This window comes from Sceloporus undulatus, chromosome 1 (assembly GCF_019175285.1).
Source record: "Sceloporus undulatus isolate JIND9_A2432 ecotype Alabama chromosome 1, SceUnd_v1.1, whole genome shotgun sequence".
Taxonomy (NCBI): domain Eukaryota; kingdom Metazoa; phylum Chordata; class Lepidosauria; order Squamata; family Phrynosomatidae; genus Sceloporus; species Sceloporus undulatus.
This window is the reverse complement of record NC_056522.1, coordinates 233,791,137-233,815,351: the sequence shown is the minus strand read 5'-3', so window position 1 is coordinate 233,815,351 and position 24,215 is coordinate 233,791,137. Positions and strand designations below refer to the sequence as shown.

The 24,215-nt window shown below is 39.6% G+C and overlaps 1 long non-coding RNA gene across 1 annotated transcript in view; it reads right to left on the bottom strand.

The window, feature by feature from the left end:
• Positions 1-468: 468 nt before the first annotated feature.
• Positions 469-24,215, bottom strand: part of LOC121919214 — a 73,759-nt gene continuing 50,012 nt past the window's right edge. The window contains exons 2-3 of the long non-coding RNA XR_006101416.1: positions 1,463-1,532; positions 469-503 (exon numbers count right to left, since the gene is read on the bottom strand). This is a non-coding gene — a long non-coding RNA (uncharacterized LOC121919214). The remainder of the gene's footprint in view (positions 504-1,462; positions 1,533-24,215) is intronic.

Genomic DNA, 24,215 nt, shown 5'->3' with positions numbered 1-24,215 from the left:
GCAAGGAGAGCAATAATTTACTCCATCAGGAAACTACAAAATGGAAACCTACTTTCCATATGTGTGCACCAGAAGAATACAAGCTGGAGTCTACAAAATAGTTTTTGATCAAGCAGAGAGCTCTGTGAAAAGGATTTTCCAAGACTACAGGTCCCCGAGTGTTTGAAGACATTCTCCATGCAGGAGAAAGAGGAAATGAGAGAAAGTTGCCTCCCCTCCTTTCATTAGGATGGAAGCATGCACTGATATGGTTATATAAATTAAATTTTTATTGTACTAGAATCTTAAATAAATTCATAAAGATCACACATTTATTTAGTTGTCTCCATAAAACAACAGAAGCACAGCTTCCAAAGGACTATGTAACCTGATAGATGTATCTTCTTTTTATCTATGAAACAAATAGCATTACAATATTCTAGACAATGTATGACATTCTTACATTTTAAAAAGTAAAATTTCTTAATACAACCTTTCTATGTGGCTCCCAGCAGGTGTCTCTTCTTTATATAAAAAGAGAGAGAGAGAGGAAAGAGATGAGTGTAATCTGCAACTAAATTATGTTTGCAAGAAAAACAAAACTGTTTGCTTGAAATTATCTTCATGATCTCTCACCTGCACTAACAAAAATGTGATGGAAATGATTCAGCACTTTGACCTACTTTAAGAATTAAGGGAAAACATGGGAATGTTTTAGATTCTTCCTCATTTAAAGCCAAACTTCCACCCACACATCATACTCTTAGGTATCTGATGCTTTGCTGTTGAAATATTCAGTGAACCTTGTATGATTTCCAAGCTTTTTTTTTCCAATATACACTTTCACATTAAGACAGCCTTTGAGTAACTCTGTTTCAGAAACACAACAATATAATGGAAGTAACATGGTTATATAAGTGCCTGATGGATTTTTTTAATTACACTGAAAATGCATTTTTACTTATTTTTTTAATCTTAGATTCCACTATATGTATGGTTACTTTGAGACATCTATCACTGTGCTGGCTTGTCAAACTCATTGCCACAGGAAGTGGTCTGATCGATGCCTTATATAATGCAAAGGAATCCAAAACAAAGGGCTAAGTTTAATATAAAATATAAGCTTCTGCAGTTGTTTAAAGCAATCATACATCTTCATGCTATCCTGACCTTTAAGTGGCTGAAAAATAGGTGTTAAAAAAGAGAGTAATCTATTTGAGCTGTTTTATACTTCTTCCAACTGCTAACTTTAGCTATTGTGAGAGGCAAAAGATCAAACTCATTATTAGCTAGTATGATTCTGTCAGAAGGACAAGTTGTGTTTGCTTTCCTCCATAAAATGAGTAAAACTGGGCATTTCTTCCTCCTGTCTTTTCTAGAGCATTAAAATGAGTGTTAGCAGCTGCAGCACTTTGAAGGCTAGAAAAGAAGATCTATCATCACTGCCACATGAAGCCTGGCCTCTTGATACTGTCGCACTCACCCTGGAGGAGAGATGAGACACTTTTATGATGAAAGGTAGTTTTCCAGATGTGTCCTTTGGGTTGTGGAGCCTGGAACAAAATAAAGAAGAGCCTTTTCAGCCTGGCAATAGTGTGTGCTTAAGTTTTGAGGAATTGTTAGCAAAGAGGGCCTCCATCAGCAAGAGGTGGTTAGTTGTGTTCAAGCTGTGAACAGTAGTTTGCACGTGAGCAAGGGTTCATTGTAGGAAACAATCCTCAAGGAATACCTGTATTAGTTGATTCTTGCACAGTTGGCAGGCTTCTCTGCCTATCTTCTTGTAAACAGTACAACGAAGTGGACTTAGTTCACTTAGTGCCTATGGAGGATCTTATGCGTTTTACATAAAGGGGCATCTTGTGAATAAGACAAATTTGTATACCCTCCAGTATTTCACAGATCAAAACCAGTATTCATGGGGCCAAGCTATATCAGAGCGTAGTCAAGATGACAGAAGTTATTAATAAAGGAAAATGCACAAGCTGGGAAAAGCTTAATAGCAGTTTGCTTTTGACTGAGTCTGCAAGGAAGGGCAAGATCTTGTCCCCCCCTCCTCATTACTGAGTCAGTTAAGTGCAAAATACATTTGTACACTGAATTCAGTATAAAGCAATTGAAGCAAACTGAGGACAAAGGGGGAAAGTGGAAGGAGGAGAGATAAAAATGAGACATTTCAAAAGCATTTGAAATAGTGGAATAACAAAGATTTAATCGGGAGTGTTACTGCTAAATAGGGGCAGTTGGAGGATATGCTTTTGTCTTGTTGATATAAATGTTGTCCTTTGCTAACATTAGTACTCCTGGATTTCCTTCACGCATACTCTTCAACTGCCATTTAGAGGTTCGTTTTCACCACCATTCCTCTATCTTTTTGGGATTCTGCACAGGAAGAGAAGTGTCTGCAGTGTGTTATCTGACAAGGGCAGCCACAATGACACTAAGTAGATGGAAGTAGTGTGTGTGTGTGGGGGGGGGATATCACAGATAAAAATGGAATGTTATTGTTGTAACTGTCCTTTTTCTCCAACAGAAAGTACAAAATGGCAAAGGAACAATAGTTGATAAATTCAGAACAAGATAACCCCTCGAAAGGAAAATTGTCCACAGAATAGCTCAGCCATTGACTCATCTGAACCAAAGAAATTAAATCAAATGGCAAATGCTACAGTGAGAATTAAAAGGCGCTTTTTTGTGCTCAGTGTAGAGAACTGGAACAAATGTTATTTGTCTGAGTAAGATTTAAGGGAAACAAGCAATAAACAGCATAACATTAGCCAGTTCCATTGGAATGGGGAAAAAGCACTATTGCAGAGGACACTTAGAGGAGTCTAAATGCAGATAGTGAAGGGAACACTTCCATCTCCCCATTTGCAGAGCCCTATTACAAACTAATCACTTTTATTGGTTGCAGAGAGAAATTCAGTTTAACATAGCAATAGTTGTATAAAGGATACATAAAGAGGAAGAGCAAAATGAAGACAGCTGCCATATACACCTTATTAAAACATCTAATTCAATGAGATTGGGGAATTCTAAAATGCTGGGCAATTATGCTAACTACTGCATGAGAAGCACACAGCACATTTGGACTATCAAATGGTGCAAAACAGAGATCCTGCAATGGGAGTGGCTGTAATGTTCTGGACCTATGTGTATATGTTATTGAATGCATACTAGAGAAAATAAGGCACATTATAGTTATATATTTTATGTGTATCAGAGGTATTAAGGCTATTCATTCATGCATGCATTCATTCTTATCCCACTTTTCTTCCAATAATGGGACTCAAGGTGGCCAACACCATATTTAAAACAATACAAATTAAAAGCAGTACAAATACATTAATAATAGTATAAATAAAATATTAAAAATAGTTAAACAGTTTACAAAGTTTACACTAAACACGAAAAATATTAAAATATGCTGAAAGACTATATATAGAGCTGCACAACATTAAAAGCCCAACCCTAATTAGTCTGCAAAAGCCTGATGGCACACAAATATTTTGACCTGCTGTCAAAATGTTATACAGACCATAAAACAGAAAACAGCTAAGTACATCATCAAAAGCCAATCTCATTCAATTTCCAAAAGCCTAGTGACACAAAAATGTGTTCAGTTGCTGATGGAAGCAGAGCAAGGAGGGAGCCATCCTGGCCTCTCTAGGGAGGGAGTTCCAAATATGAGGGAAGCCATCAGTAAGGCCCATTCTCTTATTACCACCAAAAGAGATGGAGAAGGCAGTGGGACAGAGAGAAGGACCTCTCCAGATTATCTTAGAGCTCTCATGGGCACATAGAGAGAGATACGGTCCTTCTCTCTATACCTGAGTGGTATGTGAGGAGATGTAAGAGAATTCAAACTGGATTTTTAAATGTCTGGTGTGGGTGACAGCCAGAGACAGGAATTACAGATATATCTTTATATCTCAGGCAATGAAGGAAATGAGTTCCTGGCAGTATTTCTAAAACAAAAAATTTGCATCAGAGGAAGAAATAACATGGAAAGAACAGGGATAGTTTCTTACACTATACTACAGGAGGAGGAGGAGGAGGGGGAGGAATTCAAATGTTCCAGCAAACTTTTTTATTCAGAACTATTGTTATGCATATAAGAAATGAACCATCCAGGTCAGGTAAGCCTTGCAGAAGTAAACAAAAACTTTTTGAACCTTCTAGAGCAGGGGTAGGCAACCTGCGGCCCGCGGGCCGGATGCGGCCCGGCGAGGCCTTGGGACCGGCCCCAGCCCAGTCCTGCTGCCGATTGCCGCCGGGGCCTTTGGCCTCTCGTGCGCAGGGGCAAGGGGGGCAATTGTCTATAGACGCCTCAGAAACATGCATTTATATTTTTAAAAAAAATTTAAATCAGCAATTTTTTTTGCGTGTCCTCCACTTTTTTTTAAAAAGTGTCCACTATTTGACAATGTTGTCCTACATCTGTCCCGATTTATTTATTTATTTATTTATTTAAAAAATTATTTAATTATTTATTTTTTTTGGCTTCGGCCCCCCCAGTTGTCTGAGGGACAGCAACCCGGCCCCCGGCTCAAAAAGGTTGCCTACCCCTGTTCTAGAGACTACCTGAAAGCTTCTTCCAAATTTTATCCAGATTTCTTTCTTTCTTTCTTTCTTTCTTTCTTTCTTTCATTCATTCATCAGTTCCTGCTTTTCTTATGTTTTCCATTTTGGTGGCCAGATCTGTGTTTTGTTTTGTTTTGTTTTTGCTGTTGTTGTTGTTTTAAAAAACATGCTTTTTAAAAACATCCTTTTTTCTCTCTCTGTTTTACTGTTTACACATGCTCAGTCAGGGATTCTGGAGAAAGCTGCTTACTTTGCCTGTTGTAGGCTCACAGCCACAGTAGGATCAGTTAGAGAAGAATTCCATTCTTCCCCAGCTCAAGCATTATTGCATTGTTTACTGCAGGTAACATGTGATATGTGATACCAAAAGACTGTGTTCTTCCAACCCTTCCTCACCATCCTCTCAGTGCCAGCACTAGATAAATTCCAGCTAGACAAAGAAATGGTGGGGGGAACTGGGGACTGAGCAGGTGGGAAAAGACTTCATAAAAGAGAATTTCTTTGTCAGAGGCTTGTAGTTAGGGCCAGTTAATTAGAGGAGAGACTGGAATATGAGATGTGAGTGTGAGCAAAGTTAATTGGAATAAATATACAACTATATAAATAACTGTGACAACTAACCTAAAACACTATTGTGATCACATGTGTTTGAACAACAGGCACTTCTGAGTAGTGTCATTATTTTCATGTGTTAAATTTTCTTTATACAACTGTGCTTTTTGGACTCTCTACAGTAAGATGAGGTTGTTGAGTTGGTCAAGCATAGTGGTGTCTACAGGGATGGCAGATGTATAATTGTGGCTGCTATCTTTTGGACCAACTCAAAGTGCCACTATATTCTGCTTTGGTCAGGCCACACTGGAATATTGTGTCCAGTTCTGGGCACCACAATTCAGAAAGGATATTGAGAAACTGGAGCGTGTCCAAAGGAGGGCGACTAAAATTGTGAAGGATCTGAAAACCATGTCCTATAAGGAATGACTTAGGGAGCTGGGGATGTTTAGCCTGGAGAAGAGATGGTTAAGAGGTGATATGATAGCCCTGTTTAAATATTTGGATGTCATATTGAGGAGGGAGCAAGCTTGTTTTCTGCTGCTCCAGAGAACAGACCCCAGAACAATGGATACAAGCTACAGGAAAAGAGATTCCACCTCAACATTAGGAGGAACTTCCTGACAGTAATGGCTGTTTGACAGTGGAACACACTCCCTCGGAGTGTAGTGGAATCTCCTTCCTTAGAGGTCTTTAAGCAGAGGCTGGATGGCCATCTGTTGGGGATGCTTTGATTGAGATTTCCTGCATGGCAGGGGGTTGGACTGGATGGCCCTTGTGGTCTCTTCCAACTCTGTGATTCTACGATTCTATGATTCTACAAAAGGTCATAAAGAGCCTGTACAGACAGGCCAAAATAATGCTGCTTTGGATCACTTTGGAGGTATGCTATTTAAATGATGCAGCCCAGGTGAACCCAAGTGAAAGCTACACTAGCTTCAGTCTGGAAATTCCACACACACACACACACACACACACACATGTGCTCCAACATTTCAGCCCCTGTTTGGCTTGAGACACAGAAGTACCAAAAAACTCTGAACATTCTTGCCTTGGTTCCTCCTTCCAGCAACAGGAAGAAGCAGACACGAAGCTAACAGACCCCAGAAAAATGATAACTACTACCCTCACTTCTAATGCCTCCCATAGGATCTCAAATGGGGACCAAAGTAAGACGACTTGTAAATTATGCCTCTAGAGAAGGTTACTACCATTTTGCTCCTGAGACAATGATTCAGCCACAGGCTCAAATACATACACACCAAAGAAAGACTGGAGCATTTTGTTGCTGTGGTCTACTTGGTACACTCAAGTTATTGGTATATTCAAATATTCAAGTTAAATAGTACTATTTTTTCTCTTCCTTGAAAAAAAATCTATCACAGAGCAATAAGTTGTGTTATTCAAGATGAGCACTACAAGCAGTAGTTCACAGCGAATGTACAACTGCAAAACATCCTGAAGCTGGAGGTATTGCTAAACTTCATCTAAATCTAATTCAGATTGTCTCCAGAAGAATTCCTAAAAATAAATACACCCTAGAGAGGGAAGAAGAAACATGATTATATGGTAAAATGGCACAAATAGTGCCTTAGATTATGCTGGTTTCATCAGTAAATAAAGCCACAATTCAAAACTCACTAATTGAGGAGGAGTGTATTCCAGTGAGCCCAATGCAAAGTACTTCTGAGTAGAATTTAGATAGCTTATATTTTAGTCATTCTAAGAAAAAGCTGCAATGTGACTACAGGTAAACAGAATACAGAATGAAGAACACAGGCTATACACCACAGACTATAACCAATCTGTGTACCATTTTGCCAGAATTGCATACTCTCTAACAGTCTCAATTTGTCAGAGATGGTCCCTATTAATCTTTCATATCACATTTTAGCTGATTTTATAATGAGTAAGCTTCTCTCTCCTCCTCCCACTTTCCCCTTTGCTCTCAGCTTATTACAATTGCTGCAAACTGAGTTCAAAGTGCAAAGATGTTTCCACTCAATTAACTCAGTAGAGGCAGGGCCGGTTCTAGGTATTTTGCCACCCTAGGCGAGAAATATATTGGCACCCCCTGTTGCCCCTCATAATTATTTTCACTCCTTGATTTCCACTGTTTCATTTGATAAAGCTACACATGACATAAAACTTAGGTTCCAATTTATGTTTTGGCCGTTGTACAAAAAAACCATCCTACGGTAGCTTTTACGTCACTTGCTGTAATGAGTTTTCAGTTTAATATAGTAAAATATACAAAAAAGCTGCCGCCCCGTCCCTAAAATTTGCCGCCCTAGGTGGCTGCCTAGTTCACCTATATGGATGAACCAGTCCTGAGTAGAGGAAGATGAAAGGATGGAGTGTTACCCTTCCCAGTAGACTCAGGCAAAAGCATGCTGCTGCAGCCTCTCCTAGCTTGTGTTTGCTTTCTCATTAATAGCTTTTGCCATCTTGGCCACATTCTGGTGTTGCTTGGCCATATTTATGTCAGTTTTCCCTTGTGAAATGTGGGAGGGTATGGAATTACAGATTAGATCCAGAATTTTACTCCAATATCACAGGTTCCCCCAAGCAGGGTTCTCTACATATTTCTTCTAGAAAAGCAAGAGGTGATTTTCACTGATTGCCCAGCCAGCTACAGCTTCAGGTGGCATATGTCTTTCTGTTCTAGCAATAGCATGGAGCAGATTTACAGAGGACTGCAGGGGGCAAGAGGTTAAAAAAGTGGATATCACCACCTCCTACATTCCGCCAGCAGAAAAAGTCCACTGGATCAAAATCTTCCTGAAGACTGAGGGAGCATTTCTGTGTTGAGGGGCTTCTGCTTGATCTAATTCATGAGTTTCAATGGATTAGAAATTCAAAGATACATAACAGGGCAAGCTGAAAAAATATTCAAATATCCCAGAAAGGCACAATTTTTAAAATGGCTGGTAATTCCTTTGGGCATAGAAGAGGAAAAGTGGATTTACATTTCAAGATGTTAAAGCCAAACATCTATGAAATGGCAGCTGGAGACTGTATACCATCAAATGAGCTCATTACCAGTTCAGTAGGAAAGAGATGAATGAGAAGATATGAAAAGGAGGAATATGCTTGGAAATACAGCAAAGCAAGATGGGAGCAATGGTAAGAGGATGGATATCCATCTGTCTTATTTGCATTGTGTTGCTCATTATCCTACCAGCATTCTCATTCTGCCCTAGTTCCTCATTGAATTATGAGATTCCCCACCTCAACTAACACACATGTTGTTGTTGTTGTTTTGGATTATTATTGTTTAAATGTATTCTTGAATGCAGTTTTCTAACATTTTCCTACTGACTGAGATGTATTTTTATATGTTTTTGAAATGTATTTTTTTCATAGTGCAAATTATTGAAATGCACACATACTTTTGTGCATATTTTTCCACAAAAAATATACAGCACATTTCACAAACCTATGCTTTTCTCAAGTGAGATATACTTCATTTATTTGCCAATATTTCAATATGCAAAATTAGGGTTTCCATTTTTGATCCCTAAGTAACAGTTGTCGCTGTCCACGGAGCTTATCCCATTAACAAATAAGCCAGCTTACCTTTTCTGGTTTGAATTCAGGATCCAGGATGACCCTGGATGTTATCATACCTAAATCACCACCTATCTAGCAGGGATGCCACCACCCAGATGTATCCTGGGTTGAAGCCTTGTTCAGATGGCCAATTTTTGAAGTCAGAAGCTCCCCGACTTCGAAAAAGTGCTGGCTGAGCAAGGCTTTGACCTGGGATACAACTGGGTGGTGGCATCCCAGTTAGATAGGTGGTGTTTTAGGTATGATAATAACTGGGAGCATCCCAGATCCTGAATTCAGACCAGAAGAGGTAAGCTGTTTTATCTGTCAATGGGATAAGATCCTAAATTATAGCAGAAAGAGAAGGTTTACTGATGCCTTAGGTAAAACGATCTTCTATTTTCTCTTTCTTCTGGACTGCCAAACACAGAAATCTCTTATGTTGGGGTAATAGTGCACTAATGTACTTGGTGGTGCTTCATACCCATCTACAGTATAATAACACAGAACTACCATGCAGGTCAGAAAAGATTACCAAGTTAATGTTACAAACATAACATTCTGGATCAGATCAAAGGCCTAGCTGTTCCAATATCCTTTTGGCACATTAGCCAAACAGATGTCTATGGAAAGGCTATCAACAAGACATAACAACAGTCACTTTCTGTTGGTTTGCACTAGCAACTGGTATTCAAAGACTGTAGCTCTGAAGTGATATATTATCATTAGATATTTACCCTCCCATATTTCACAGATGAAAACCGGAGACCTGTAGCCAAGCAACACCAGAATGCAGTTGATGGGAAACATTATTAATGTGGAAGAACACACAAAATAGGAGAAGATGCAGCAGTTTACTTTTGTCTGAGCTTACCAGAAAGGCCAAGATTCTGTCCCCTTCTCTTCTCTCTCTCTCCTGTTGAGTTAATTGAATGCAAACTACTTTTGCACTTTGAATTCAGTTTGCAGCAATTGTTGTAAACTGAGAATAAAGGAAAAGTGGGGGAAGGAGAGAGTCATTTTAAAAGCAACTGTAGGATGGCAGAGAATTAATTGGAACTGTCCCTGGCAAATCAGTTGGAAGATATAACTATGCAAAATCTTTGACTGAAAGCCAAAATCATAACCTTTCAAATCAGTTTTGGTGCTTCCACAACTAAGCAGGCTACCTTTCAAACCTACCAGAATTAAAATGGGATCATGCACAGCCCTTCACTGATGAGTTGTACTTTGAAAAGACAGGTGCAGTGGCTGGAATCCTGTATGCAAGATGCATTGTGTAAGTACCATAGTTACAGTGACCCAAAACACACAAGCCAAAAGAAGTAGCTTCCAACTGTGTTGGAGGCAAGCCGTTTATATGATGCATATCTCCAGTATGTCTGGAAGTCATGCCGAGGCCATGCTCTGGTCCTTTAGACCAGAACAAAAAGGAGCTGGGATAATCTGGCTCCTGACAGCACAGCTTGATCTGTTGGTTGTAGCCTGCTTTCAGAATGGGCCATGCAGTCACTGTGGATCTGACTGTGGCTGAAGTGGCCTTGGGCCATGCTTTCCCAAATGTCTGCTTTGTCCCAACACTATGCAATGAATCCCAGCCCAACCTCCTAATTCTCACTTACAGGGAAGCAGTCACTACAGTCAATGGGGGTCTGTTTCCCTATCACTTGGGTTGCAGTTTCTGCTCCCTCTCCTGTGCAATAGGAGAAGTAGAAACATGTCACAATTCCCCTTCATTCCAAATTGTTCATGCAAGGGATAGCTGGGACCATCCATCAGCTGCTTCCTGATCAACAGTGGGACGGACCCCCACCACCACCTCACTGATCTCAGTGGCTTCTGTCTGGTAAGTAGAGATTGGGAGACTTTCATGCCCCTTAAACTAGTGTGTAACTCATAGAATCATAGAGTTTGAAGAGATCACAAGGGCCATCCAGTCCAACCCCATTCTTCCATGGAGGAACATACAATCAAAGCACCCCTGACAGATGGCCATCCAGCCTCTGTTTAAAAACCTCCAAAGGAGACTCTACCACACTCTGAGGAAGTGTGTTCTACAGCTGAACACAAACTACTGTCAGGAAGTTCTTCCTAATGTTGAGGTGGAATCTCTTTTCCTATAGATTGAATCCATTGCTTTAGGTCCTAATCTCTTGAGAATCAGGGGGAAAAACTTGCTCCAGTCCCAATATTACACCCCTTCTAATATTTAAACAGGGTTAACATATCATCTTTTAACCTTCTCTTCTTCAGGTTAATCATAGGCATCTCCCTAATTCTCTCTTCATAGGGCATAGTTTTCAGACCTTTCACAATTTTGCTCGTCCCCCTCTAGGCACACTCCAGCTTCTCAACCTCCTTTTTGAATTGTGGTGCCCAGAACGGGACACAGTATTCCAGGTGAGGCCTGACCAAAGCAAAATCCAATGGCACTATTACTTCCCTTGATTTAGACTTCTATTGATGCAGCCTAGTATTGCTACTCAACCCCTGGAATAAAGAGTCCGGACACAAGATATATGGGTTAAACACAGGGCCATTTATTGACCTATTTATTAAATTCTTAACGGAACTGCAACTAATACCTTAACCAAACCAAGTGTGGGAGAAGCTGCATACCGGTGTCTTATCACAGACTACTTCTGCAGCTTATCAAGGACGATAACACCTGAGCCCTCAATGACAGTCCATAAATTGGGTTGTTTGTTGGCCTCCCGCATAAGGAAGTCCAACAAAAAGTCCCCCTTCCCAAACTGCAAAGATTAAAGTTGGGGTATAACTTCAAGCCAGACCCAAGGTCCATTTCCTTCAGCCACCCCACAGGTCGCAAGGCCCGTAGAGGTGTTTCCAGAAATTTTCCTTACACCCAGTAGGATGTCCAAGGTGCTCGCCGAGATCAAATCCAAAATCCATGCCAAAATCAAATATTAAATCAATCCAATTAGAATTAATGACTTTAAAACTGAATTAAATTTTTTTTAGACTCCATCCAAGCCTATTTCCCATAATCTCACTGGTAACAGTATGTGGTAGGTGAAAAACCTGTGGAAAGGGGGGGGGGATTCCTACCCAGCCCCTAAACGGCCAGCCCAGCTGCATGTGGGTGGGTCACAAAATCGCTCCGGAATGCGGCTGCTTCAGGAGCAATGTACAAAGCCTGTCCCAAGACCATGCCCCCAGCAGTCCTTATGCTATTGCAATACTGCCATGGCATGATTTAAGCCCTGGACTCTACCACTGGGAGGGAAGCAAAAAGCCCATCCCTGTTCCACAGCCTCTGGCATGGAGGGGGGTGGATGGCCATTGTATTGGCCTTTTCTGCTGCGACTTCACACTGTTGACTCATGTTCAACTTGTGGTCAATTAAGAGTCCTAAATCCCTTTCACATGTTATTGTATTAAGCCAGGTGTCCCCCATCCTATATCTATGCATTTTATTTTATTTTTTCTACCTAAGTGTAGTACTTTACATTTCTCCCTGTTGAAGTTCATTTTGGCCCAGCTTTTAGTTTGAATTTTGATTGTCTCCTTTGGGGTATTAGCTACTCCTCCTAATTTGGTATCATCTGTAAATTTGATAAGTATGCCCTCTATTTAGGGTTGCCATAATTGTCCACTTTTACCAGGGACAAAATGTATTCCATCATCCAAGTCATTGATAAAGGCACTGGGCCCAGGACAGAACCCTGTGGTACCACTGGTCACTTTTCTCCAGGATGATGAGGAGCCATTGCTGAGCACCCTTTGGGTTTGGCTGGTCAACCAATTAGAAATCTACCTAACAGTGGCACTATCTATCTTGTTTGCAAGTATATCATGGAGACTTTGTCAAAGGCCTTACTGAGATCAAGATATACTATATCTACAGCTTTCCCTTCATCTACCAGTCATCATTGGAACTGTTTGAAATTGAACCTTCAGTATCTCCGTCTTGAGAAACTTATATCTGTCCTGAACTCCCTTCTCTTTTACTATTCCTGTTATTCATAACAGTTTATAACGTATAACAGCCCAAGAGGATTCTGGCCACTGTTTCTAGAAAGAGTGCATTTTAGTTTTTATTTCTGTGAAAATGGTGAGGATGGGGCACAATGACTTGAGTGACTGAGATATAACCTAAGTTCTTCCTATCCTAAGGTGATTTTTATCTAAAACTTGAGAAAGCAACTGATACACTTTCCAAAGTATGCTTTTATCAAAGTGTGGGGGTTCGGGGAGGGGGGAGGTTGTGACTCCAGTAAATGAGAATAGTGCACAATCTTCCTTGCTCAGCTTTTACATTCCTTAATCGCAAGTATTTCTGTGATTGTTTATGGGGTGGGGTGACAAGTTCAGTTTGGGTATTATTTCAAAATGCTTTCCCTTCTTTTCATATATCTTTAATCAATCCTTCTCATGTTTTTTTTCCTGTAGTGAATTTTTTTTTTCTCCCTGATGAAACTCTTATCTTTGCTGTTTTATTTTGTTCCTCTCTGTGGTATAAGTGTGCCTATATGTCCACAGTATAAAATTTAAGCAGTGAATCCATCTTCCCTTCTCCTAGAAAATGAAATTATTTATTCGACTTGAGTTCTTCTTGTCCTTCAGTTCTTCCTCATGTGCCTATGTGTATGCTTCATTCATCATCATATTATACTAGTATTACTCCCTTATCTGTCAGTCTGTGTCTTGCTTTGTTTTCTCTTGTGTGAAATTTAATATAAGACAAGCAGGCACCATTTTGGTCACCCTCCTCCTCTGGACACAATCCAGCTTGTCAAAATGCTTTTCAAATTGTGGTGCCCAGGTGAGCCCCACAGTTCCAGGTGAGACCTGACCAAAGCATGTGAATCTTTAGAGCAATTTCTCATTTGTGAGACTGCTCATAGACTTTATCAAAAGAAAAGAAAAAACATTACAGGTGCAAAAGATGGATCTTCAGGTTGCCTGAGCATTTGAATGTGCTGAAACTCAATGAAACTTGGATTTCATGACAGTGGCATTGCCATGTCCTGTGAGAGTGCAGCCTCCCTTTGTCTCTCCTGAATCTCCTACCACGCAACTTTAAGAAGGAGGGTTGAAAGGAAAAAAGTTTTTTCTCTATCCACTTTCTCCATGCAATGAACACATCTAAACACCTTTACTGTGACTTTCTTGTTGTGACCTTCACGCCAAACATAAAAGTTCCAAATGTATAGGGAAACAGATGCTATGAGCCCCAGAAAAGTACTGTAGAAATAAAATTATTATCATTTTCTTTGTTTATGTAGGTGGTTAGGCATTCATGTGCCTCCTGTAACATCTTCACAATAGCTGTCAGATTTAACCATCAAGGTAAATCAATGTAAGCAATTTAAAACCAAGGAAATGAGCAACCTGTGTGTCTAAGAATGATAATGCTCTCATTTTTACATCAACCTTTGTTATTCTTGTTGTTTTCTTTGTTTCAGATCTTTATTTTTTTACAATCACATGAGTGCCCATCAGTCCTCTTAATATATTGGTATTGTAGAACCAATATGGTGCAGTAGTTTGAATACTGGACTATGACCCTGGATACCAGAGTTCAAATCCCTGCTCAGCCATGGAAACCTCCTGGGTGGCCTGGGGCCAGTCATACTAGATTACCACACTACACTCTTATAGCACTGCTATTCCACTTTTACTGCTCTGGCTGTCTTGTGTTGCATTCTGGGAGGGCATTTAAAATTCTCAGCCAAAGAACTCTTAGGCCTCATTGAACTACAAACCTCAGAATGCAACAGGAGGCAGCCAGAGCAGTAAAAGTAGAATAGCAGCACTATAAGAGTGTAGTGCGGTAATGTGCATACTTTCTTAGCCTCATAGGAAACCCCCCTGAAGAAATATGCCAAGAAAACCTAATGATAGGTTAGTCTTAAGATCACCGTAAGTCAAAAATCACTTGAAGACATACAATAATAATAATAATAATAATAATAATAGGATTTATTTATATACTGCCCAATCACTGGGAATCCGAACGGTTTGTAGAATATGGACTTGTCAATCAAATGATATTGTCCAGTGCCAGAGTATGATGGCTTTTCCTATAATTTCTACTCATGAGTGTGTGCACTGAATCACAAAAGTGATTCAGAAGACTAGATGCCTGAGACAACGCTCAGAACAATTGACGACTGATTAGCAAGGTTTGTGGAAGCCCTGTGTTTTAGTCGTAAAGATAAATTACACCATAAGAGCACATTCACTAAGTGTTCATGCTGTCCTCCTAGCTGTACTACTAATGTTCCAAAAGCAGAATAGAAAACCATAAATCAAAGCCACAGCAAATACTTCTCCTCCCTAAATCAAAACATGCCATCTCTAGGTGCAAAATCAAATTTGCAGCTAAATGCAAGCAGAATGTAATTATCAGTGCATCCAAAGCAAATTAAAGGTAGTGTAAAAATACATGTTAATTCAGCAGCATCTGTATCAAATAGCAGCCAAACAAAAAGTTATCCACTCAAACAATTAATGTCACATACCCCAGGAGGCACATTTTTTTTTTATCTATGGCTATATGGTAGTATGGCACAGGATAGTCTTGAAGGTTGAATATATGTTAGGGTGGAAAGGAAGTATTTTATTACGCCACCAGAAGCGACTGAGGCAGTTTTACTCAGTCTGCATCCATTAGTGGATCCTGCCTCTGCAGCACACTTCTCTACTGTTCCAGCAGCTCCCCTAAGCCTCTGGAGCAATATTTCAAAAGATGCAAGGAAATATAAGGAGAGAGGAAAATGTTAAGAAATTCCTTCCCCCAGTCAGCAGAAAAGTTCCACTAGATCAACATATTCCAATAAATGGAAGGAACCTTTCCAACATATTCCACCTAACCCTGTTTGGAGGACAAGGCAGCAAGGAGAGGGAGACTCATCACACACTAGGTATTGCCAAAGATGCTATTATCCAATGTTTATGTGGTTTAATAGCTGCATGTGATATAGTCCCAAGATCAACACCTAAAAATTGAATGACTGGATCCAGAAAACATTTCAGTTGGATGGAAGGGATGTTTGGTAGAGGGTGCTCTCAAACCAGTATGTATGTATTTCCTTTCATTAACACAATCTCAGCAAGAATAGAGGTTGTGTGGTAAAGTCCTTAGTTTTACTGAATTATTTTTAATGGGCTACGAAGTTCCATGCCAAGTGAAATGAGAAAATTAAACCAGGTTTCAGTGAAAGGGCTTTCCTGGTCCTAATAAAGACTTATTTCTGCTGTGAAAATGATGAGCTGCTACAAATTTGGTGATGCCAAAGAACAAGTGGATCAACTAGCCTTTATTACTTTTTATTCATAGTTGTTTGCTGAGTGTTCTATCTATTTCTACTCATTCTTACAAAGAAGCTCACTTATGGTGGCTTTCTGTGCACATGCAGTTTGTTTCTTATATTTATAATTCTGGCACCATGGTTAAAAAATCCATTATATTCTGAAGCAAGAACAAGAGACCTAAGAAATCCCTGCAGGAGGGCACTACTTAACTGTCTCTGTGTGTCCTCCACTGTCTCAATTAAAAAGATTTTCTTTCATGGAGTTCCAAGTACATTAAATGCCTACCTGACTTCCAATTCACCACCTGAGCTAGATAACCCATAAGGATACTTTTACATTGGCCATTTGAGAGATTTGGTGGAAAATTGAAGTGTGCCCACTTCAGGATAGACCCTCTTAAGTTAAAGAGTCCTGATGTTGGGGCAGGTTATAAATAAAGAGGAGAAGGAGGATTGTTCCACCTGGGAAACTTTCATACTCCTTTTTGTACTGCATACCCCCACCTGTCTTCCAGATGGATGGCTATTATAATGCCCATGCAGCTATCTTTTTCTCATTCAAATAAAAAGGAATCTCCACAAACCTCTTTCCATTCCCCAAAGCCAAACTATTGATCCCTTTTCTTCTACCTCATCCTGAGATCAATCTAAAGTCACTGACTGTTTTTTCCCCTCTGAAGCCTGTAAATGCCTCTGAGTTCATGTGCCTAAGCCATTCTTTCCTTACCTCACTAGAAGAACTAGTGTGGACAGATTGCTCTGAGAATTGCCTGGAATTCATTTATCCATTAGGGATTTCCCCTTGCTAGGAAATATTTCCAGAACAAGAGTCCTCTCCTTCTCACATTTCCAAAGCTAAGTGATTCACTCTCCATCCTGAACTACCTTGTTGCTTCATTCACCTAAAGATTTCTACAGCATGGTACACCTAGACTAGAATTGCAAAACTGGATATGGGACTGGGCTCATGTAACTTAAAGGTGAAGGAGAGGAGGTATCTTTGTCTCACCTGATGGAGTTTTGCGGTACCTCATCTCCTGCTTTTTATTCGATAAATGTTAATTTCTCACCTATGACTTTATCACTAATTAAGATTAGTAGTATAGTAGTCTATATTCTAGAATGAAGGTGGGTAAAGTGTGGTCTGTGGAAATCATGGCTCCCCACCGATGCCAGTTTGGTTTTCCAAGTCTTCACAGATCTTCTCCAATGCCTATAAACACTGGAAAAAATTCTCCCCAAATATGGTGGAGAAAAATCCGTCCAAAATTGGTCAACCCTATCTCCAGAAACCTGGGATGGGAACAATATGTCTCCTAAATGTAATTTTCCTTCCCTAGCCCCTCCTTCTTTTTTGTTAACATTGGCGGGATACAGACCACCCAAAAAGAGTGGTTTGCCGCCACCTCCATTTCCGCCAGCAGGAAGCCTCAGCTGCCAAACGGCAAGGCTTTCCGGCAGCGGAAAAAGAACCCGCAAAAAGCGGGTTCTTTTTGCGGCACACTTGCGGTGCACTCGTGATGTTGCTGGTGTGAATGGTGCACTCGTGATGTTGCCAGCACTACGGGACGTGTGGACGCTATGCGTCCATCATGTCAAAATTGAGGCACCCATGTGTACAGGGCACCACTATTTTGATGCCCCCGCCAAGTGCTAGGGGTGAGGCCGGTATGGGCGCTGCATCCTCGGCCAACCCCTAGCACGTGACGGGGCGGCGCAAAGGCCCATTTAAATTGGGCCATTGTTTGGGCTGGGGGTAAAGACACTGAATTGGTCAAGTGATTATTTTCTGTTTTTAAAAGGAGGGCTTATTTGAGGCAAATAAGTCCTGGGGGGATTCTATTTAGAGGGTGAATCATGTCACCAAGAGATTTCTGGGGACACAATTTGCTATATTTCTTTTCTAGTCAGGGGAAGGTCAGTCTAGAAAAGTTCATGAATGGCAAAATGGTCAGGAGATCCACTCTTGCTTTAAGTGACTGCTGCATTACAAAGCTTTTTATTCCTCTTTAACTTTTTTTGAGAAAAGGAAGCATATGAATAGTTGACATGAGTCAATTTCCTCTGCTTTCCCTGCTTCGAGTACTTGTTATTCCACTTTGTTGAAGCAAAGGTCCCTTTATTCCTGTGTTCCTAGAAACATGTGTACAGATGTTGTTTCAGGTACACATGTGAATAAGAACATGCACAGTTGATTTGACAGTGACTGTCCTGATTAATCCTCTGTCACCTACTTTTTAAATGTCCCAGTTTCTTTCTTCTCCTCCCACTTTCTCCTTTGTCCTCAACTTATTCTAGTTGCTGAAAACTGAGTTCAAAGTGCAAAAGCAGATACAGGGAGGAGAGAAAGGGTGTGTGTGGAATCTTGCCCTTCCCTGTAGGCTCAGCCAAATGCAAACCAGGTGCAACCTTGTGTATTCTTCCCCATTAATGACTTTTATTATCTTGCCCACACTCTATGGTTGCTTGTCCACATACTGTATGCCTTGGTTTTTATCTGTGAAATGTTGAAGGGCATGAGTACTTCCCTTTTCTGGGTACCTTTGACAATGGGCAGATATGAGCAATGGTCATGATTATAACTTCTAGATAATTATATAGATTTTTAACACTAGTCCTACTGCTATGAGTACAGTAGTCTCCAGAGCTCTATAATGGAGTGTGCTTTGAGACCTTTTCACAACTAAATATCCAGTCTGAAATATCAACTGAAGAGTAGCTAATGTCAATCAAAATGTACGCCCCAAAGAAAAAATAATTCAGAATGACACACTTTCAGTACTAGCCATCAATTTGAGCTCCAAACCCAGATGCAAAAAGCTAAAAGAGGCATGGAATCTACTTTGCATGTATTTTCTTCTAAATATTCTTAACATTAAATATATAGGTCTTCAAAATCCACATACTGTAAACTTGATCAATGATTAACTGCACTTTAGACTCACATCTTTCAAATTAGAATTGAAATGCATAAAAATGTTCTTGAGGTTATTACTGTTTTGACTGTGTAACTTTATGCATGGTTACTCAGAAGCACATCTTCCTGAGTTCAAATGAACTTATTCCCAGGTATTGGTGCCCAGAACTGAGGCCTTTAAAAAAAAACAACTTCTAATACTGAAATTACCTTGCAACTCAGTTGACAACTTCACACAGAGAACATTTTAAGAATAGTAGCTCTGATTCATCTTATTGATAATGTTGGTAAGTATTGTGTGTGACACATAAGGTTGATGCTTCAGTTATCTTGATGGCTTCAGCCTCATGAAGGCAACATACATCAATCACTAGACAAATAAGTGCCCCCTTTTCCTTTCTTTGGTTCTAGGCAAGCTACTGGCATTACCTGTAAAGAGGCAATGGAGACAATCCTGAGCTTTTCTGTTTTGCTTAAGATAGTCTCATTGGGTGTGGTAAGGCATAGGCTAAGCATAAATGGCGATAGCCCATACAGAAAGCTTTAGATAAGACCAAATATGTTCACACATGATTTTATGAAATATTTTGTGCAGATTTTACATTGTTGCCCAAAAGAAATTTCCTTTGACCACCATTTTCTAATTCATTACCTTAGGATGTATTTATCCTACATTTATAGAAGCTTCATGTTACGTCAACTAGCGTGGGTCCATCCTATGGGTCTTGGGATTTGTCATTCAAATGACATATACAGAGAGCTGTAGTAGTGTTGTAGTTCAAAGGAATGCGCTAAAACTCTCCAGCAAAAAATTCTAAGTACGTCCCCAAACTGTTGTTGTTGTTGTTGTTGTTGTTGTTGTTGTTGTGTGCCTTCATGTCCTTTCCAACTTATGCCAACCCTAAGGCAAACCTATCATGGAGTTTTCTTGGCAAGTTTCTTCAGAGGAGATTTGCCATTGTCGTCCTCTAAATCCAAGAAAGTGTGATTTACCCAAAGCCACACGGTAGGTTTCTATGGTCAGCTGGGGATTCAAACCCAGGTCTCCCAGAGTCATAGCTCAATGCTAAAAAAAAAAACCTGCACCATGCTGGTTCCCTTAACTGCAAATCACATAATTCTGTAGGATGTGGCAGTAGCAGTGAAACTGGTATCAAACTGCTAAAACTTTGTAGGGTTAACAAACTTGTAGTCTTTAAAAAAAAGAAAAAGGGGGAAAAGCTTATGTTAAGACTTAATTATAGCTTTCCCTCAAAAATTCATCAAAATTGGTAACATAGTGTGGCCCCAAGTCAAGTCTATGCAAAACATTCTTTTCCAATAGCCTCAAAGCTTATGTAATTGCTTTGATTGGACCATTAGAAAGATTTCAGCCATTTATTCTAATCACTCAGTTGCTATGTATCTCTGCCTATGAGCTTAAAAGAGTTTAGAAAACAGTCTTATTGCCAAGGTTACATTTAGAGCAGGCCAGGTCATTTTTACCCATGTGCCCAGCAGATGTGGTGTATTTCACTAACAGTATTTGGCATGCAGTCTTAAAGAACCTGCTGCATAAAAAAGATATCTCCAGTGCCCAGAGAAAAGAGCCAGACTTCTGTAAATAGTGGCCACAAAATATTCTCATGGGATGAGGACTTTAACTACATTACTGCCTAAAAAATAATGACTTTAGAGAAAAATACTTCCAACCAAGCTGTTTTACTGCAGCCTTTCAATCATGCTGTTTCCTATCAGTTACAGTATGAGCTAAGAGTAACTCCCATGTTCCTTCCCTCTTATTAATGAAAGTGTCAGGCAAAAAAAAAGTGTAGGGATAGGGATTTTATATATAACTTTTCCATTGTCAGCTTAGTGACAGTGGCTCTCAGCAGTGCTTTGACCTCCACTGAATTAGTTAGAAGAGCTCAGATTTTGTTTTTTGTTTTTTCTTTCCATGCCATGGGTTTTATTTTTCCTTAATCCATTCAGCGCTCAGTATCCATGGATTTTGCATCAACATATTCAACCATCCACAGCTTTAAAACATTTTTAAAAATCCAAAAAGGAAAACCTTGATTTTGCCATTTTATATAAGGGACACCATTTTACTATCCCATTAAATGCAATGGAACTTGGGCATCCACATACTTTCATGGATGGGAGGGTCCTAGAACCAAACCCCAGTGGATATCAAGGGCTCACTGTGTGTATTCTTTTTCAACCAGACAAGATACAAATACATTTTAATCTTTACTGCACAGTTTCTTTAACTAATTGTGTGTTTTAGATATTTTCTAGGTAGCCAAATGAAAGAAAATTATACAAATTATATTAGTTTGATTTACGGCTTCAGAGCTGATAGCACATTTGCCAGAACTATGAAATCAACCATTAAGTCCAGATTCAAGGCTTTAAAATCTCTGTTGTATAAAATCTCTAATTCAATTAGTGCAATCGAAGTAAGACTGATTGAGAATGAAATTATAACATAGATCAATTAGCCCACAAGTCTTACACATTTACCAGGGACTAAGCCTTATTCAACCTGATGGGACTTACTTCCAAGTAAAAATACACTGGACTTTGTTTCTAAACCATTTCTCTAAGATTAAGTGCAGCATTGTAGGACATGCTCTAAGTTTGTGCTTTTATCCACTTAGCTGGGAGTAAATCTCAATGGAGTCAATCCAATTTACATCTGAGTAGACATATATAGGATTGTATTCAATATTAAATGGCTCTTTAGCACCATCTTCTGCCATCTAAATGAAGACTAACAGTTATATGGGAACCACAGAAACTTACACAGATAAGATGAAGTCATCGACCACATCCACCTTATACTGCCACAGTTTCAGATCTGTTTTATGTTTTTAAGAAAGGGGAAATGCTGGAACACTTTCACCTCAGGAGCTTGATTTTAATGGTGTTTGCAGAATCGAAAAATGTTTCCACTTCTACACTCCTTGGTAAATAGCTTTCCAGTTAATTGTCGAATGCTTCTCCCAAATAATACCCGTTTGCTCCCTGTTAACTTTGTTTCCAGCTTTACACAATTAATTAGGAAAGTGTTCAGAGACCTCCATTTTACATCACTTAGTTAATAAGGAATGAATGTTTAATGGCTGTTCCTTTCAGACTATTTAATTTAACGAGAGAATTTACAAAAAAGGAAATAAGGAAGATCAATTTAGCATGTAGCAAAACCTGAAACAGAAAAACAACAAGGGAAATAGCATATGCATTCATTTATTATTCAAATGCACCACAATTCCCATACTGAGAGCTTAAAGTTTTGCATAATGACAAGATATACAATTTATTAGGCTTTTTTCAAAAGCAAAATTTAAAAAACTACCTTCAATGTAACATTTTGTCTGAAAAGTATGCAAACACCCTGCTCCTTCCCAGATTTTTTTAAAAATATCATACAGTAGGTTTTGGCTGCCCAAACTATGAAGCATCTAAACACAAGGCACTGGTCATCTCAAACATCCAGAATACGAGAGGCTCATCTTCTCTATTCAAGATTTTCAAGGAATGGGACTTTTGTAAAACTGGATGAATAGCAGAATCAAATGGTTCCCTTCTCACACACAGTGGCAACTCTACTATAGAAAATTGTCACCTGATTAAAAGTATTATGAAGTGCAAACACTTTCTAAGACTTTTTACCAAACTGAAAAGCATGGGTCCAGCTATGGCTGGGATCTTGACTTTGCATCTGATTCCAGGTGGAGTTCTGCCCATGGACACTTCCTCCAGGAACAGTAGAAAGTGTTTGTACCGCTTACAAAGTGCTCCAGTGTTTTGAGGAACCCTCTATAGAATAGTATGGGAGTAGCTGTTGAAGAAAGGGAGATTTAGCCAAGAGTCCTGGTGGTATAGTGGGTAAATGCCTGTACTTCAGCCACTCACTTACAAACCGTAAGGTTGCAAGTTCAATACCAGGCAAGGGCTCAAGCTCAACTCAGGCTTGCATCTTTCTGAGGTCAATAAAATGAGTACCCAGCTTGTTGGGGGCAATTAGCTTACACACATTGTAAACTACTTAAGGAGTGCTTAAGTGCATTGGTGAGTGGTATAGAAATATATTTGCTATTGCTATTGTTATTCAAATGCTCTCAGTTGATCCACTTTGATCACTCTCATGGATATCTGTACAACTGAATTTGTCTTTGACATGTGCTGCCATTTTCCCACCCAGGCATTCAAAAATATCAGAAATGGTGCTACATCAGAGAAAGTAAAGGGAGTCAGTGGCAGTGCTTCTTTTAGGTTCTCCTGGGATGAACTAAACCCTCACCGTTTGCCACTCAACTCAGAGAAGGAGGTGGTTCCTTTTTTCATAAGAGTTAAGGCACAGTACTTACACTGACCCATGGATTAACCAACCCAGATTTTTTGGGTTGATTTTTTGAATAAAATTTCTAGACGTATACATGAGTATATACAGGGGTACCCCGGGTTACGAAATTAATTCGTTCCGCTGCCTCTTTCGTAACCCGAAAATCTTCGTAAGGCGAAAAAGCCATAGGCGCTAATGGGGAAAAGCCGCGATTTCGTGCGAAATAGCGCCGAAAAGCACCAAAAAAATTTTCGTAACCCGAAATAACCTTCGTAACCCGGAACAGTTTTTTTAAATGGATTTTTTTCGTAACCCGGAAATTTCGTAAGGCGGCGCATTCGTATCCCGGGGTACCACTGTACAGTAAATGGAAAAGGTGCTGTTTCAATACATGCCTCCAAAGCATTTCCAAGGAAAATGTTGTGAGACAAAAGCAACAATTCCATAGCCAAAAAAAATTCACTATTTTAGACTAGTCAGAACCAAACTTTTGGCCTGCAAAGCAATAAACAGAATATTTTGTGAGCAACCAAAGGCTAATAGCAACTTTTTTTCTTATAATGAATCTGCAAATATGTATATTCTCATGCATGACAAAAAGAAAAAACAAAGGCGAGTAGCCATGCCTGTGTGGCTGAAAATAATGTGAAGTATGGAACATTTGATCATAGTTGGAATGTCTTTTTACACCAGAGTGAGTTCACATGGGGGAAATGTATCACTCATAATGCTGATCTTACTTCGTTTTCACATATACGTGTGGGGAAATGATGGAGTCAGAAACTGATTTGAAGAAGAATTTTTTCACCTGATGGAGCCACTAAGTAATTCTGTACTAATTAATTCTTAATACACATTCATTAAAATCACAGGGACTAACTTAATTTGCTTAGGCCTCAGTGGAAATAATGGCATTTATCATGGGTAACTTAAGCCCCACTGATCTCATTGCCTGTTTAAGCATGGGGTGACAGGCCCATAGTTTCCGCTGCCCCTTCTGAAGCTGGATTGGGGCTGCAGAAAC